Raw genomic sequence first — 15,426 nt, forward strand, 5'->3', positions numbered from 1 at the left:
CAGCACAGGTTCTTCTCTTTGAAAATGAGAAGTGTGGGGATGACTGAGTGACAGTACAGTCAGGCCAAGCACCAGATCTTCCTGCTTCTAATCCAGTAGTCTTGTCTCCAGCAGTCTCCTGACAGAGCCTCAAAAGCTCCAAGTTGCACAAAACAAACTCAGGAATCTCCTAGGCTTAATTTTTATGTCAGTGTTATTTTTCAATTACTCATCTGCCCACTCATATCCAGAGAAATGCTCAAGCAACATTAGAAGGAATTATCTTTTAATGGCACTTTTCATAAATAAGATTTGTAGCTTTTTTATTCCTACTGGCTGACTGGTTGCTGTATGAAAAATCTAATTATCTTTGCTATATGTGAAGTATTCTAATACAGTATGTGTTTATGTGAACTTTAATTGCCTATCCATTTCATCAAATACACATTGTGCATAGATAATAGCTCCTTCTCCAAGTAGATTTTATTGCAGTAGTTACCTACAGACTCATCACCAACTACAAGACATAGCTTTTTCAGATTTAACAATTATTTGAAGATTGTGGTTTGTAGTTCCAAATCAAGTGCCCAGTGGTGGGGGGAAACACTATAGGACATTTATGAAAAAAAAAATAGATTTACTGGCTTATACAAATATACTACTTTTAAAATTATTTAATATAAAATTGTTTTAAAACATCTGGCTTGTGACTTTAGTCTAAAGAAAGACTGTAAAGCCTTTTGCAATTTCCCAGAGTTCTATCTTTTACGTAACAGTGAAAGATAACAGCAATATATGTCCCAACTCTCTTGTAAGCAAAAACAAAGCAAGAGGGAAAATGAGAGTTACGAAAAAAGAGAAGAAAATTTAGCATTTAAATGACAAAAAGGGGTGGCCTTCAACCTGTCAATGAAATAACAGATATTTTATCAATCTTTTTCTTTCTTGTGATAATCCACTTATTATTTCTTGTGATAATCCTTTTCTTCCTGAATTTGGCACAGAGTTGAGCTGGCTTCCCTTAGAATTTGCCCTATAGATAAGTAAATGAATTTTAAATTATAAAAAACATCATTTGGCTGTCATTTCCTCATAAAGTACAGTGAAAAGTGGTATTTTTATGCCTGTAATAAATTAAATATTTACATAACACAGGGAGTAGGTGGCAAAGATGACACTGAACCTAAGTACAACTGCAGCATAAAACAACTTCCGTGGTGTTATTCATTATCCGTAAATAATCTGATTTTTTTTAGAAATGCACACTTGAATGAAAGGTTGAGGTTAAATTTCTTTAGTAGATGTGTTGTTTTACAGCAAATAATGCAGAAAAGAGAAGGAAAAGAAAATACTAGGCAAAGCATAATGTAGCAAATGGTGAGATCTGAAAAGAAATAACAAAACAAATGGAAATATATCAAATTTTGCAATGTCAAGGAAAAGAAACACGAGAAACCTAAAGTTACCACAAGGGAAGTACGAGTAAGACAAGAGCCCCAAAGATAAGGGTAACATCTAATACAATTTTTATTGATTCCTACTGGAAGGTCAAGTTTCTTCCACCATCTGCCCCTCCTCGCCTCACCTTAGCAAGTAATAAGCCATGGCTGATCAGAGTTAAGACTTATTTTATTCTCCTCCCAGTGGTTAAGGTAATGCCCAGTTACCTTTCTCTCTTTTCCATTCTCTTTACCCATTGTTTTGGATTTCTTTGGAAACAATTTGCCTCCCGCCTTTCTGTCTCACCCTGTGCATATGCCCATGCACGTGTGTATGTGCAGCCCTTCTCTCTTCCACCATCTTTCTCACCCTCTTGTGACCAGGTCCAGGAGCTGCTGTCTCCCTTAAGAAGATCTGAGCAGGGTGACTGCTAAGTCTTAAAACAAATGGTCTCTGTCACTTGTACACTGGAGCTCTTGATTTTCTTCAAATTGTAGTTAGACTCAGGTTGGGACACTGGGGAAAGAAGTGAAGAAAAACCTTGTACCTGTTGACTGGTCAAGGAAATCCAGCTTTGCTGAGTAGTTCTCCACATGATCCAGCCTAGCTCACTGTGGCTCAGCAGCACAGGGGAAGTAAAAGCCTTTGCTGATAACAAAGGGTCACTCTGTTTGCCTTGTTTAGGTTTTGGTTAAGCTGCTCAAAAGATCCACATCTCTTGAGTTGTTTCTTGTTATTTTTATTTTAATTTGTTCTGTTCTGTCCATAGAGTAAAGCAGGATTCTATTTGGTGAGTGTGGTCAGGATGGAAGTTGTGGACCAAAACACTAAAGATGCCCAAAACTGTTTTTCCATCAAGAAAAAGACTGGGCATTGATGGGGATGTGGAGGAAACGAGCACTTTCATATAGTGTCTCTGGGGAGGGGCAATTTGAGAACATACATCAAAATTTAAAATATGCCTAACTGTTGAATGATTGGTTCCATTTCTAAGTGTTAATACTACAGCAGTATCAGCCTACATACTATAAGATATATGTACAAAAATGTTCATTAACTTGCTGTTCATAACTGTAAAACACTGGCAATAATCAATAATGGAAGGCTTACCTAAATTTTGGCATATTGCATCTGTGGTCTGGAGTACCACACAGCTGCTATGAAGAATGAGGTGGACCTATATATCCTGACACATAACACTCTTCAAGATAAATTCATCGAAAACAGTAAGTTGGAAAATCATATATATTATAATAAATTTATATTTTTTTTACCTCACATATGTGACTCTGTCTCCCTCTCTATTCTTTCTTTGTCTTTATGATTACCTGAAAGCATATTCTCCAAGACTGGTAGTGGGAAAGCAGAGAAATGAACTGAGTCATTTTATTTTTATTCTTCCATTCCAAACCAATTTTTTAATAATAACCACTTGTTGCTTTTACAGTTTAAAAAATTAAGTACTATTCTGGGCATACCGGTTTAAAAACTTCTATCTAACAAGTACCACTAAGAGAAAAGCAAAGCCTTCCTCATTGCTCTAGCCACTGATATCTACCATCCCAGATGAAGCTTCTTCATCACCGTTGTTTTATTAGTTCCTGAAAATTTACTACTAAGTTTTTATTACCATTTGGTGGCATACTAGGTTACCATATGGCAACTGACTAGACATGACTACACTGTGTAAGCCATTTCTATAAATAAAGCCAGTGAAAATTACCTCAAGGGCATCAACAGGTGAATTGGTGAGTCAATCCAAAATATAGGAATGTCCCTTTAGTTCCGACAACCATCAGCACTTTCATTCAAAAGTGTGCTGGCCATGGAATAGCCAAAAAGAGAGTACAAGGTAAATCAGTCCCAACAACTAGCTATAGTGCTGACCAATAAAAATAAGATACAAGAAATGATGCCCAGCTGAGCACAGTGCAAATCACCGGACTTTGCATCGTTAATGAGAAAGTCGACCCAGCACAATCAAGGTCAGGATGACAAAGCAGAAGGAAGAGCAGCATCCATCACTTTATCATTTTCTTCATCAGCACATGAAAACAGGATTAACACTGCAACCCAGCATTGCAAATCCGGATGAATAGGCCTTCAGGAAACACTCTGGAGTGAAACCCACTGGTGGAGGTAGTTCAAAATCTGAACTGCTGGCCTACATTTTGCCTATGCACTCATGCTGTTTTGAGGGAGGAAATATTAATTGACATAGCAGTAGAGAAAGAACTGCACAAGTACTACTGACAGCTCTAAAACACTCAATTTATTTTATCATGGGGAGTTAGAGATAAGCTTACCGACTTACATTTTTCTCAACTCTGAGGCACGCATTTGGCTTTCCTTGAGACAGCAATGCCACAAATACATTTCAACCTAGAGTTTTTAAAAATGTTTTGTAATCATTCCCTGCTTGTGCTCTGTCAATTCTCATGCTACATAATAATCAGGTAGGGAAAGAAGCGCTTTTTTTTTTTTTTTTTTTTTTTTTTTTGAGAAACCAATTTTCTTGCTGGGGTGAATGGGGTAAGAATAAAACCAAGAGAATCATAAATTAACTGTTTGAAAGAGTTTCTTTGGTAATAAAATGGAGTAAGATTTTAATAGGTTGAAGAATGAATGGATTCCAACAATGTGGTAGGCTGAGGTCAGGTGGGAGGGCCCCCGACTTCTGCTCTAAACATCTAGAAATGTTAGATGAAAAGTAGCCACACAATGACAAAAGCTATAAATGCCAAACTAAACTGGATGGAAGGGAGAGGAGAAGCAGAAAAAAAGGAAATAGAGGGAGGGAGGGACCCAAAGACAGAGCTTAGAATATGCAGAAAGGTCAGGCAGGGGCAGAGAGTTTACTTAGAGACTCTACATGCCAGATACCAGGGATCAAAAGACAAATAAGACATGGCCCCACCAACTAAGGAACTTGATTTGGGCTTCAACTTGGGCACCATTCATGGTGATTCAAGTGTGCATGGAGTTAGAGTAAGCAAAACAGGGAAGGAGAGATAGGGAGAGGAAACAAGACAAGAAGAGGAAGCTACTCAGTTTCTCCTTCTACAGCCACCTCAAGTCTCACATGTTTTCATCACAGTTTTTAAAAAAACATTTTTGTCAACAAATTAAAAACTCAGAAAAATGTGATTGGTATCTATGCTGTTACTTTTGAAACCTGTTATCAGGTTCTTTAAGTCAACCTTTATTTCATAAAAAAGTATAGAGCAGTGAAGCCATCATCACTAATTACCACCAAGAATTTTAAAATATACATTTCCTCCATAATAATTAAGAATTATACTAGCAGTGATGCTTGTTTTGAACTGGTCTCAAGTCATAAAATTGAGCACACTAAAATATCATTTTTATATCACTGATGAATCTTACTTTAAATCATAGGGATATAAACATTTAAATCTCAAAGTTGCTATTAGCTGAAATATAGTTTTCAACTGAATTATAATATTTAAGCTCTCCAACATTACATAGTTTTTTCCCTTTCCTATATATATTGCTGGTACCTATCCACCTGACAACATTGGTAAACTGTCCCTCTACTGAAAGAATAAACATTTTAATCTACCATGAGTTTTCTACAGTTATATTTAACTTACATTTGGGAATGCTGAATTAGAAAAAGTATAGAGTAGTAAATTTTGGCTACATTTATTCTTCTCTGTTTATGTTATATAAGGCATTGAAAATTATTATGACATCATTTAAAGACCTACTGGACAACCAAATTCACCTAATGTCATTACTCAGGTTATTTTATATATATATATATATATATATGATCAGCCTAAGTTTGAGAATGATAGATACACAGGGAAGAGGAAGAGACCATCACAGACTAGCTAGCCCAGGAATTCTCAGTTTTAGCACTACAAAAATTTTGAGTTGCTAATTCTTTCTTGTTAGGACCTGTCCTGTGTGTTACAGGATCTTAGCAGTACTGCTGGCCTATAGCCACTAAATATCAGGAACATTCCCCAGATTACGACAATCAAAAATGCCTCCAGATATTGTCAAATGTTCTCTGGGAGGCAAAATCACGATTTGTTGAGAACTACCAGCCTGTAGATTTGGAAGCTGAATCCAGAAAGGTTTAGCAATTTATTCAATGTCACAAACCTAGAGTAAGACATCCCTGGGCATAGAGCTAAATGATCTGAATCTTAGACTGTTCTCTCAACAGTGCCTATTTCTCCCATTAAATATTCTATTATTATTTGTTTTAATTATTTATCTAGTTTATAATGACGAAGCTCAGAGCTGACTGCTAACGTATTATTATTGACACTATTTAATATCAGGAGCTATTCTAAGCAGCACTATAACCATTTGATTTAGTGAATAAAGTTGAAGGATAATGGGCCTGAAACCAGCACAAAAAGAGGGCTCTGTTACTTGACCTCAACTTAGCCAACAATCTCCATTCCCTTTATTAAACATAAAGACTGATACCCACAGCTCACCAAGCCTCATAGCTTAAGTTGTCTAATCTTTAGCACAATTGTCCATTTCCCTTCTTCACTTTTTTTAAGTTCTAGGGCTTAACAAGAATTACTTGTGCTCGTTTCCAAACCTTTTTATGCCATTCATACTTATGATTATAATTATATAATTTTAATTAAATACCATGTAAATCAATGAAATGCAAATGTAAAAAGAAAGTTGGTGTTTCTATTTTAAAAATAAGCTAAAAGCTTAGGAAACACTTTATAAGGCTGAGTCATACATTCAAAAATGTTGCTATAGAAGAACAACATAATAATAATAATAAGGGAAATCATGAAATACTACATGATTCATTAAAGTTAGATGAATTTTGCACTTAGATTGTTTTCACAAGTGTCTATGTCCTTATAGGTAATGAATTCCAGGCATGCTTATGCAAAAAAGAAAATATAGAATAAAAATAATGAATTATTACTTGAAGAAAAACCCTTAGCCCCATACCAAAATATTAGCAAATTAATTTTTGTTTTAGGTTAAAATAAATTTTCAAGAAACGCCAAGTATCATATTGTTTTAACTATTCCCTCATTTAACCATCTTTTTCCACTGACCAACAAAATCAGTCCTAAGCATTTAGAGTAAGAGGGCTTCTAACTGTATACCTGGCAATGTTAAGAAAGTTCACAGTATTAAAATCAATGACCAGTTTAGCAGACATAAACATAGAATCCAACAACTGAACAATAAATATTTATTCTGTCACCTGTGGTTATAAAGTTTGCCCATCCTTTAGTAAGGAGACATGGTAATTATATTACAGTAAAACCCACACTTTACATATGTTACATTTTTTAGATAAATGGCTCAGTTGGCTGTTTAGTAAACCTACATATAGCTTCATTAGAATACTGCTTTGAATCTTCTCAGTTATTTTCTTTTCAATATCTCAAATCATATCCAAATCCAAGAAGACCTAACTAGGCTCTAACCAGGCTAAGCCTAGGCAGGGATTACCCCAGGTTGTGTCTACTGGAAACCAGCTATATTATTCATATACCATAGATACAGCTAGAATATAAATTGCATGCATGTCTGTTTTAACTTTACCAAATAGGCAAGTTTTACAAGTATACCCCAGAGCCAGATAATCAAGCATTTTTTAATCTTTTAACACATATGTTGAAAGGCCTATATAGCATATACTTAAAGAATTATATAAATGCCTAATCATATTACTCATTGAATTTTATATCTTCCCATATTCCTATAAAATAATGACCCAAAGGCAAATTGGTATTTCAAATCTCTGCATTCAAGAAAGCTGTTCCTAAGTCATTACCCACAAGATAAATATCTACGTTTTTTTAAATATCTGAAATCAGATGTTCTAATCTCTATCAAAAAAAATTTACTTAACAACAACTGAATTTAGAGGGCTAAGAACTCTGGACATATACCAAAGAAAGAGAAAACAATTCTCAACTATAAGAAGCTTACAATTGAAAAGTTTAGAAAAGTGAATAGTATTGTAAAAATATACACATCAAAACTTGAAAATAAGTGCAGAAATTTCCTTGCAATGTTCACGGAAGATAAAGTATGGTATAACAATCACAGTACAATGTGCTAGAATCCAAGCCATTCACCTTTACAAATAGCCTTATTTATCAACACCTTTTCCTTTCTCCTTTACAAACAGTTCAAGTCCTATTGACTCTACTTTCTACTATTTCTTAAAATCCACTCACTTCTGACTGTACTGCCACTAACTTATTCTAGTCTAATCTCGTGTCTAGTTTACCTCATTTCCAGAATGAATTATTCCCATAGCTTCCTAAATGAGGCATCTATATCCACTCCTTGCCTCTTCCTTAAATATTTCATAATCCTTCCTACCACAGGGCCTTTGTAATATGCTCTTCCCACTGCCGGAAATATTCTTTGACCCACTCTCGACTGATAATGGACCACTCTACTCTTCTTTCAGATCTTTCACCAGAGATGCCTTCCCTCCAATTAAATTATGCTTCCACAGTTATTCTCCCATGCCATTTGCCTGTAATTCATAACAGTGATCATAATTTGTAATTATATATTACTCATGTGTTTGCTTCCTCTGTCTATCCCACTGAACTCTAGATTTCATAACGACAGAGATTGTACCATATGAGTTCACTACTGTCATTTTAAATAAATTAATGAGTCAATGAAATGATACTATACCATGCATTTAGTACTACGACAGTTATATATTTTAAATGCTTTGGGAACACAATTTAATAAGTTAAAGAACACAATCAAGAATAATTGAGTTGAGTTTAAGATGTTTTAAAAATTAACTTCATTCTCTTTAAAAGTTTATCAAACTTTACTCCATAGATCCTACCCGACAATCTACAAGATCTGTTTCTGTACACAAGTTGCATAAACGGATAAAAGTATTATTGCTTATTGCAATATTTAAATATGCCAAATTTTTAAGTTATTTATAGTTTTGTGATGGCAAATACTCAATTTTGTCCTCAAAAGACTTTTATGTTGGCTGGAAAAAAATACACATGCATAAATTCACACACACACACACACACACACACACACACACACACATAAAGTTATTTGCTAAATAAAAAATATTATTTATTAACAACAGTATCTAAAATATTATTATTTGAAGGCTGGTAAATCTGAATTGTATTCTAGAGAAAATCAGAATTACCATTTATACACAATCATTTTCATATACTTTCAAAGTATACGAAAACAGGCTTGTACAAATTTATCACCTATGTAATCCAACTAAGAAAGTAAATGACAGTACGGTAAATGAAATACCATGGGTGTTGCAAAATATTGAATGTTATACGTTACATGCTTATTGTACATAACAATGACTTTAGATCTAGCTAGAGATCATAGATGTTGTCTATATAGAATATTCATATTTATCTACTCATCAATCAGTGTCAAATATCAAAAATACTTTGAAAGGCAAGTTTCAGGACTTGTCAGTCAATGATCATATCATTACAACAAAATGGCCATGACAACTCTGAAAGCTCAGAGAAATAAAGTAACTTGCTGAGTCAGGGAGAGATTTAAATTCAGGTTTTTCAGATTTCGAGACTATATAGTAATGTCTCCCAGATGGCCAAATGGCAAATGGGTCATTTTTTTTTTTTTTTTTTTTTTTGTCTAATCTCTAAGCACTACATTCTTATGTATCCAGAATAGTTAGGTAACTGATAACCATTCCCCCAACCATCACTTAAGCACTTGCTCTTGCTCTCTCTCTCTCTCCTTCTCCCCATTCCCTCCATGCATCCCTCTTGAGTGCACTCCAAAGTTAAAATGACCCCAGAGCATCCACCTGATCCATGATAAAATCTCACACATCTTCGTCCCACCAACTTGCAGCCATCTCCCTGCAGCCCCCTCTCCCACTTTGTTCTTAGCGGCAGCTCTCATCACAGCCTTCCACAGCTTCAGGTGAACCTCGTGTCCCCAAACTCCCACCAGGGGATAATGTCAAGCTCAATGAGGATTCCTCTCACTTGAAGTGAAGATGGAGTACCCTTTCCCCCTCCCCACATTCACCAGGGCCCCAATGTCAACCTCATAAATATTAAGAAGTAGACAATAACTAACTCCCATACAACGCTTTGCATGTTCTAAATGGGTAACTGCTATGGGGGAACCTATTCTACTATTCTTGGCCATTGGGATCTCAGCCAAAACTGAGATAGACAGAGTCCTGCCTTAACATCTTGTTACATTTATATCAATAAAAGCATATAAGGACTAGAGAAGAACATCAGAGTGGTTTTTTAAAAATAAAAATAGAAGACACCAGCATTCATGCTTCCATAAATGATAAAATTCTGGCCCTGCCCCTCTTGTTTTCCTCCATCCTTGCTGTTCTCTACACATTTTGTCATATGAACTTGGAGCCCCTTAAACATTAGAAAAACATAGGAATGTTCATGTAAATGGGTATGATAAATTGTATTGGGGTGATAAAAGTGTTCTAAAACTGATTTATGAATGATGACTTCATGACTTGGTAAACTTACTATAACTTATTGAATTCTATACTTGAAATGAGTGAATTATATGATATGTAAATTATATCTCAATAATTTGTTTTAAAGTTTGCCTTTACATAAGGCACCACAAAAAAATTCCTGGAAACTACAGAGTATATAGTATATAGTTTTAGAGAATTAAAGATCTTCCTATTTGGTAGAGGAATCATGGATGCAATCTGTTAGACTTATATTAAAGTATATACAAAGTAGTGGTAAGAACAGGGAGGGGAGTTACAGCTAGAGGCTGACCTAACACTTGAGGTCAATGCAAGAGCTAGAGGACTGACTGAGAGCCATATTACATGCAGTAGATGAGTGGTCTTCAAACATGTTTGCTCATGCATGGCCCAAAGATTCAAAACATAAAAAAAAGCTATGTATCCCCTTCTGAAGATCTGCCCCAACTCAGTGAAGTTTTAAGTTGACTTCATCATAAGCTTATAGGATTACAAAGAATATAATTTCTGGCATACACAAACATTGAGGTTTTAAAACACAACTGTCATATCCCACGTTCAACTATTTTTAAGATATCTGACCAATCTCAAGCTCCTTTTTATCAGTTGGAAAATTTATATCGCCAGTTTTTCTCCTTTAACTCATATCCAGCCCACTTCCCCACAGAGCTTCATCCCAATGAAGCATATGTTTATGTTGGAAAGTCTTTTATTGTTCACACTACCATACTTCTCTGCAAAGAAATATTTCCAATTGCTGCTCTGTTTGGTGCCCAGGCTGTTTCTACACCCCTGCACAATGCACTATAGTAAGATTTGAGATGGATAAGAAGGATGCCTTGCTTTGCTAAAATGGAAAAAGAGGGATTGTAAATGGGAAGGTGAGAAATGAGACTGAGCATACAATCCAGACTCTGGGAATTCATTCCCTTCAAACCTTCTGTACTTCGCTAAGTGTCTGGGTTCCCTGCCCCAACAGGACCTATTTAAAGCCCTTGGAGAAGATCACCTATTTGTCTGAGCAATAAAGTGGGTCCAAACAATTTTCTATGCATAAGCCTGGCTGAGCTGCTTGGTTCTCCCATGCTTCCCTTGGAAATAAGGAGGGCAACCTGCTATTCAGGTAAATGTCTTTGCTAGGCAAGTTAGCTTCCTCATACGGATGCTAACACCAACTTTCATTTGACACTGCTAGGACACCAAGTCTCTCCTTAACTAGCTACACAGAATAGTAGCTACACTATAGGCTCTTATTTGCTGGAGAGTAATGCCACTTCAAGTTCAATGTTAAAAAAGAATTTTCAAAACCTTATTTGAGATAAACAAAACACAGGAAAGATTTCTTAAAGACAAGTAGTCCACCCACTTTTCATATCCCTGGGTCAAACTGACCAGCAGAGAACAGATTCCTAAACAGAACCTTGCCAATTGTTTTTACTAGATTTTGCTTTGAGGCAATGCTATTAACACAAAAGTGTCTTATGAGAATCAGCCTTGCAAAGCTTGATAATTTTCATAACAAAACACAGTGTACTCTTCATGGGGACTCCTGGGAGAAATTCTTGTCTGATGCTGGTGCTAAGAGTATGGTTAAAATCATCCTGAGCAAATTGTTTATCTTTACCCCCACAAGCCCGTTCTTTTCCCTCTGGCTGATTGAAAGCTTAAAGCCTTTAAAGGTGGCCTCTGTATCTTACATGTAGGTCATTCTGACAAGAAATTAATTGTATTCCTGCTTTCATTTTGTTCCCACCTCTTCTTTACTTCTGACCTACTTTTACTTCATATTATTATGTATGTATACACATTATAAATATGAATAAGGTAATATATATATACATAAATACATATATACTGAAGTTTATCCTATAATCTCATGCTGCTTCTACATCCAGAAAGGCAACATAGCTACTTCCCTATAAAATATTGCCTATTTTGCAAAGCTTGGAGTTGTTAATATGCTGAAGACTATCACATAAAATCAGTGACCAAGAACACAAAGCACAATCATCAGGGTCTCTAAAGCAATTCAAACCTAAACTAGGTACAGGAGTATTTAATCAACAGAACAACAACAAAGCAACAACAACAAAAAGCAAAACCCCGTTCTAGGTTTTAATCAACAACCATGTTTTGAGCTCCTACTTTATGCCAGATGCTGAGCTAAGTGTTAATAATTAAAAGGAAAATAAGAATGACTCATGATTCTAAGTGCCTGCTACAGTCTGTGGGGGAGAGGAGAGGAATTACACGTGTGTGTGTGTGTACACATATATGTGTGTGTATGCGTATATGTGAGTAGGTATATGTATATGTGTACACACATGTGGTATATCATTAGCACTATGACATAAGCCTGTATAAGGTTATATAAAACAGGGGCCAGTTAGTGCTAACTATGGGGGCAAGAGGAGAAAAGTTTTACATCGATTACCATGGTTTAGGGGAGTCTATCTTATCCATCACTCTGGCTACAATAATAACTGAAGAGTTGTTTAACTTTGTGACTTACGACGACAACAGCAGGTAAAATTAAGAAAGAATGAACCCACCTAATTACAATGAGGACTGTGCATGGTTTACTGTACAGTTAACTAAAGAATAATAATCTGTGTCAATCTAGAACCTTTGGTCAGGTATGGCCAAGAGAACAGTGGCTACTCTCATTCAGTTCTGATTTCATCTTATACTGTGGAAACGTATCCAGTCCACAGTGACTGGTGCAGACTGTGGGTATGGTTTCCAACATCAATTTTGCAGGGGAACTCTGAATCCTTATAAGCAGCCTAAAATCCTTCAAAAGTCAGGGTCTGACAAAAGGGGCACCTGGCTGGGTTCCATAAAAAACTTTTACAAATGTCAGTTTCATTATATAACATCACCTGATTTACAAAAATGTATTTATTTGAAACTAACAGCACTGCATCACTCAAGAATATCTTCCAAAGATAACGGAACTAGCCTGACTCAAGTCTCCAGAACATCTTATAACCCTTTGCTAATGGGAAAAAAGTATCTAGGCTTTAGAAAGCCCTTTCTCTTGATTTTAGCTAAAAGCAACTGGATATGTGAGGTAATTTATAATTTTCAGCTGTATTTAATTAATTGACCCCATATTCCCAAGATCTATGATCTGTGAGTCCTTTTCTGTGCCCACCCGCAGATTACTCCTCTCCCATGTCAGTCCAACAAGGATGCCAATTTCTTGTATTTTCAGGGCTTTGTCTACTATTTCCTAAAAATTCCCAGGCTCTGAAACTGCTTAAAGCTAAATTTAGGTGTGGCTTCTATAGATTTTATTGCTCAAGAGTAGACACCATTGACATACTTCTGATTGACCCTATTTAACACATCCTCCCAGAGGCAATTTCAGGAATTCTCTATTTAGTCATGTCACACAATCCAGTGTGGCTCACAAGTATACAAATAATAAAAGTTTAGCCTGCAAGAGTTCATGATGGTGCACTCATCATATTGGCCATATGGACTGCTCTTGCTAAAGTGACCCTCCCTGGCTGTTCTTCCCTCATCTCCCTTTAAAATACTATATGTCTACAGGTAGCAGTTATCTAATCTACACTTGTCCATTTTACTTCCTATACACACTTTGCTGTAACCTTCCAGTACCAGGTTCAAGATCGATCCATAGTTCTATCACCTCTCACCACCTCCAGAATCACTATCCTGGTCCATCATCACCTCCCTTTCTGGACTTCTGCACCAGCCTTGTAACTGACCTACTTACACCATGACTCCCTCTATTCTCCACACAGCAGCAGAACAGATCCTTTTAAAAGCTGCCAGTCAAATCATGCTACTGCTGTATGCGAAATACTGCCCTGGCTCCCCATCTCATTCTGGATAAAATCTATATACTTAAGCCACCTCCTCCACCACTCTGCTCTAGCCCTTTTGGCCTCCTCTTTATTCCTTAACCATGCCAAGCACAGTCCCTTCTCAGGGCCTCTGCACTGGCTGTTCCCTCTGCTTGGACACCATTTGTCTTTTGGACACGATTTCCCTCTGCTTGGACACCATTTCCCTGACTCATATCCTCCCTCCCTCCCCAACTCAGGTCCTGATCAAACATCACCTTGCCCAGAGGACTATCCTGATCAGCATACTCCTAACCACCTTCCCTTTCCCTTTCATCCTGCTGCTTTCTGCTTCATCATATATCACTGCTTAACATATCAACTTACGTATCACCTTATCAGGCTCTTCTCATTTGAATGGGATGTCTTTGGGAGCAGGGAGCGTATCTATCTGTCTTGCACACTGCTGCATGTCTAGCATCCAGCACAGAGCCTAGCATGCAGGTGATTCTAATAAATAATTGTTGAATGAATACATCTTACATAGGGGCTCTCTGTCATTCCTAATGTCACTGTCCTAGTTTCAGAGAAACCAGTCTCTAACTGGGCCCACTGTTATAATCTCCATACTAGTATTCCTGATTTTATACCCATACCCTTCTAATTTGTTCTCCATATGGCTACCAGAATTATGTAGTCTACAATCTGACCTTTTCTTACTCACAATTTTCTCCAGTGCCTACAGAATATAGTACAACCTCTTGTGCATGTCATATAAAGCCTTTTGAGATCTGGCAGCTGCCTACTGGCTAAACCTAATCTCCTAAGCCCCACAGACTGAATAACATGTAGCTGATTCATGCCCCAGTGCCTTTGCTCTTGATAGTTTCTCTGTCTGGAGAAACCTCCCCTGCTCTGCCCACCTGGCAGCAACTCATGTAAATGTTCTCAGTTCAGATGCTGCTTGCTCAGTAAAGCCTTCTTTGATTGCCCCAGGACAGTTTGAGGCTCTCCCACTCCATGTTCCAACTCTGCCTTGCACACATTTTCATGAAAGCACATTGCCTTGTTTTTGAGACAGAATCTTGCTCTGTCGCCCAGGTTGGAGTGCAGTGGGGCGATCTCTGTTGACTGCAATCTCAGCCTCCTGGGTTCAAGCAATTCTCCTGCCTCAGCCTCCAGAGTAGCTGGGATTAAAGGTGTGTACCACCAAACCTAGCTAACTTTTGTATTTTTAGTAGAGATGGGATTTGCCATATTGGCCAGGTGGGTCTGGAACTCCTGGCCTCAAGTGATCCAAATCCACCTGCCTTGGCCTCCCAGAGTATAAAGCACATTACCTTATATTATTATAATTCTCTGTTTTCATGTCGATCTCTGAGTAAACAGCAAACCTCTCAATGAAAGGGATGTGTCATGTCTTATTAGTCTTCATATTTCTAACATTTGGTCTAGAGTGTTCATTAAGTGCTTACTGAGCTAATTAATTAATAGTCAAATGAATTAATGTAAGACAATGATATCGAACACTTTGCAAAAGGATCTTAGCAATTGGTGTTTTGAATTTGTGGGTGTGAAAAACATTTATTAAGTTCAATTGCAAATTTAAAACAAATACGTTTTTATAGTTAGATCAACAATTCGAAATATAGGGTCACAAAAGATAAAAGAAAAAATGAATCAATCACA

Source organism: Trachypithecus francoisi, unplaced genomic scaffold (assembly GCF_009764315.1).
Source record: "Trachypithecus francoisi isolate TF-2019V2 unplaced genomic scaffold, Tfra_2.0 Lachesis_group11, whole genome shotgun sequence".
In the NCBI taxonomy this organism is placed as follows: Eukaryota; Metazoa; Chordata; class Mammalia; order Primates; family Cercopithecidae; genus Trachypithecus; species Trachypithecus francoisi.